Raw genomic sequence first — 4134 nt, 5'->3', positions numbered from 1 at the left:
GCAGGTGCTGCAGGAGATTTGGGTTCAATCCCTGGGTTGGGACCATCCCCTGGAGGAGGAAATGGCAACCCACTCCAGTATTCTTGCCTAGGAAATCCCATGGACAGAGGAGCCTGGGGGGTTACAGTTCATGGGGTCGCAAAGAATCAGACATGACAGCATACTGGGATGCATACACAGCACAGTTGCGACGTGGAGCAAAGCAGGAAATGAGTATGACACGCTATGAAACATGGAAAGTTGTCACATATACAGTAAGTCTCCTACATACGAACAAGTTCCATTCCAAGAGCATGTTCATAAGTCCAACAAAGTTAGCCTAGGTACCCAACTAACACAATTGGCTATATAGTAATGTATTATCATAGGTTTATAATACTTTTCACACAAATAATACAAACAAATACAAAAATAAAACATTTTAATCTTACAGTGCATGCTCAGCCACTTTAGTCATGTTCGACTCTTTGCGACCCCATGGACTGTGGGGGTCTATGGCTGATTACATTCTGGCTGATTTTTCTAACATGTTGGCAGAGACAGCATGGACTTTGTGACACGAGGCTCCCCTGTCCATGGGATTCTCCAGACAAGAATACTGGAGTGGGTTGTTATTCCCTCCTCCGAGATCTTCCCAATCCAGGGTTCAAACCTAGGTCTCCTGCATCGCAGGTGGACTCTAGCCTGAGTCACCAGGGAAACCCATTCTATAAGGCTATATCAATACAAAGAAGTGTTATTTGATTCTGTTTGCAATTATATTTAATTTGATTCAACAGATGTTGCAGACAAGTCCCTGCCGTGAAGAATCAGGGTGTCCCTACCCATGAGTCTTCTGAATATTCACACTCTGGCATTCAGGCAGCCTCCCTTAGCCTCTTCTTTCTCCTTTACTCTGTCCTTCATACAGGCCTCTCCAGCCTCTCCTGCTGGTCCAGACCCTTTGGAACTTGCACAATCCTGCTTAAATTCTCCACTAAACAGACACTGCCCTGGGGGTGTCCTCTGACCCCTACTCTAAGCTGCAGTCCAGGGGATTTGACAACTATGCATCCATCAGTCAGCCAGCCTGTGGCCACTGGGACTTCCCAGAGGTCAGAATCTGACTCTTAGAGTGCCCCACACACCCTGGGCAGAAAGCCGGGTGAGTGGCCACTGACCCCAAGGCAGAAGGCTCTGGGGGTTCCAGCTGGGGTTGTCTTAAATGGTGACCTACATCAGGAGAATGTTCTATCACTTTTCCACTCAGTCTTTCTCCCTCTTCCTTTCTGGTCTTCTTTTTCTTCCTTAATTCTCTTTTCCATTCTTTTTTTTTTTTTTAACATTTATTTATTTGGCTGTACCGGGTCTTAGTTTCAACACATGGGTTCTTCAGTTGCAGTGTGTGGGATCTAGTTCCCTGACCAGGGATCGAGCCTGGGCCCTTTGCATTGGGAGAACAAAGTCTTAGCCACTGGACCACCAGGGAAGTCTCTCTTTTCTCCTTTCCCTAAGTGACAGGCAAACCAGTGGCACCAACACATATACCCATCACACTCATGGCCAAAGAGCTTTCTGACTATTTTGAATTTGCTATGTGGCTCCATCAAGAAGCTGCTCTTTTCTCTTCCCACCCACTTCCTTCTCAGCAATTCTTTTTGTTTTTATAACAACATCATCGATCAAGTCCCAAGAGAGCGTCAACCCCAGCAGGCCTTTGCTGTTGTTGTTCAGTGGCTCAGTCGTGTCCGACTCTTTGTGACCCCATGGACTGCAACACTCCAGGCTTCCCAGTCCTTCACTATCTCCCAGAGTTTGCTCAAACTCAGGTCCATTGAGTCAGTGATGCCATCCAACCACCTCATCCTCTGTCGTCCCCTTCTCCTCCCGCCTTCAATCTTTCCCAGCATCTTTTCCAATAAGTCGACTCTTCACATCAGGTGGCCAAAGTATTGGAGCTTCAGCTTCAGCATCAGTCCTTCCAATGAATATTCAGGACTGATTTCCTTCAGGATTGACTGGTTTGATCTCCTTGCTGTCTGAGGGACTCTCAAGAGTCTTCTCCAGCACCACCGTTCATAAGCATCAGTTCTTCAATGCTCAGCCTTTTTTATGGTCTAACTCTCACCTCCATACATGACTGCAGGCCTCAGTGCTGGCCCTTTACAACCCAGACTGTCTCTCCCAGGAGCAGGAAGCCCCTGGACATTACTCACTCTCTTCTCACACCTCCCACAAAACCTCGCAATGCCCCCTTGCTGGCCAAACCAAGCCAGGAGTCACTGACTTTCCCAAGGCCAGGGGATCAGGTCAAATTGTTTGTGAGTAGGTGGCAGACGATTTCATACCCAGCAAGGCTGGCTATTTAATTCTTCATTGAATCAAACCAACAAGAACAACAAAAAAGACTTTCAAAGAGTAGCAAACACTCTTACATAAAAGAGAATGGGGACAGTGTTGCTTAGCACTCTCCCTCAGAGGCTAAAAAACAGGAGTGACAATATATACACAAATCTATGCTTCGTATGGGGCTTCCCTGGTGGTTCAGACAGTAAAGAATCTGCCTGCAATGAAGGAGACCTCTGGAAAATACAGCTGAACTTGAAGTTATAGGATAAATGCAAAGGGTTAGAAGGTACGGTCTAAACAGCCAACAATCAGCCATCTCTTAAGCGAAATTCTTGGTATTGTTCCATGCAATAGAGGGGATTTTAAACTTCAGCAGCTTGGAGGTGAAGTTCAGCCAGGAGCTGGGACATAGGCATAGACGGCTCTCTGTTGCCATCTAGTGGATAAGCGCTGCGTGGTCTCAAGTGTCTTCACTGAACTGATTTAGTGCAGAAACTTCAGCCTAACATCACGTTATCTCCTCTAAAGAATTATCAAAGCTTCCAGAATGATCCTCTACTACTCCTAATCCTCCCACCTCCCCTCATTAGCTGCCTCTGTTTATCTTTCAGATAAAGGAATCTTGGCTGGCCTCTCCTTGTTGACGGAAAAACTCAATACTTGGCCCTTGCACCAAATCTTCAGTTCCCCTAATTGGTTTAAAAGATGGGAAAGAGGAGTGTGGAGAGAGAAGAAATGAGAACCAGGGAGAAAGTGAGCGACTCGGGCTTCAGCTGAGTACCAAATGGGAAATAAGCCCTTTTATGGACTCATTTGGCCTCAGTCCTACAAAGGCTTCTTAATTGAGGGAGGAAGCAGACGGAAAAGGCCATTTTAAGTGACATGCGATTCTTCCTGAGGAATGCTAAGGTTTGTCGCTGATCTGGAGAACAGATAATAGGGACTCTCAAGTCACTCTTTAAACCCACCAGTTAGTTAACCCAAAATGAAGAGTTTAGTTCAAATGCTGCTGAAATTTTTGTTTCAAGCACATACCTGGCTTTCCCCTCTCCCCATCTCCGGATTTAGGTTCTGATGCAGTTGATACAAGCCCAAGGGCCAAGGGTCTGTCTTTCCAAATGGATGGCTCCCCTGTAGGCATGAGAGCCTGCGGATATATTTCAGGTAGTTTCAGACTGTATATCTGAAAGGTAGGTTGCACTGTGTCCCCACAAATGTTTGAAAGTGAAAGTCACTCAGTCATGTGCAACTCTTTGCGACCCCATGGCCTAAACAGTCCATAGAATTCTCCAGGCCAGAATACTGGAGTGGGTAGCCTTTCCCTTTTCCAGAGGATCTTCCCAACCCAAGGATCGAACCCAGGTCTCCCACATTGCGGGTGGATTCTTTACCAGCTGAGCCACGAGGGAAGCCCTCACCAATGTTTAAGTATCTTTAAAAATTGTTGCTGTTGTTTAGTCGCTAAGTCATTTCCCACTCTCTTGCAATCCCATGGACTGTAGCCTGTCAGGCTCCTCAGTCCATGGGATTCTCCAGGCAAGAATACTGGAGCGGGTTGCCATGCCCTCCTCCAAGGGATCGTCCCAACCCAGGAATCAAACCCTTGTCTCTACATGGGCAGGTGGGTTCTTTATCACTGTGCCACCAGGGAAGCCCCATCTTTAAAAATTACTGCTACCTTAAAAACAGGAGTAAAATGCAGTACCAAGGGTCTTTCATGTCAAACATTAACACATCAGGACACCAGTAAGTTGGCTTGCGTGTCTGGACTTTTTAAGAATGTAGGCCCTTGTGTGTCTCGTCATT

General features: G+C 46.5%; 1 non-coding gene across 1 annotated transcript; it reads right to left on the bottom strand.

Moving 5' to 3' along the window:
- Positions 1-1395: 1395 nt before the first annotated feature.
- TRNAG-CCC (transfer RNA glycine (anticodon CCC)) lies at positions 1396-1468 on the bottom strand. Its single transcript has one exon. It is a non-coding gene; the product is annotated as a tRNA-Gly (tRNA).
- Positions 1469-4134: the final 2666 nt, after the last annotated feature.

This window comes from Bubalus kerabau, chromosome 4 (genome assembly GCF_029407905.1).
Source record: "Bubalus kerabau isolate K-KA32 ecotype Philippines breed swamp buffalo chromosome 4, PCC_UOA_SB_1v2, whole genome shotgun sequence".
NCBI lineage: Eukaryota > Metazoa > Chordata > Mammalia > Artiodactyla > Bovidae > Bubalus > Bubalus kerabau.
Note: the sequence above shows the minus strand (reverse complement) of the source record. Positions and strands in the feature narration are given on the sequence as shown.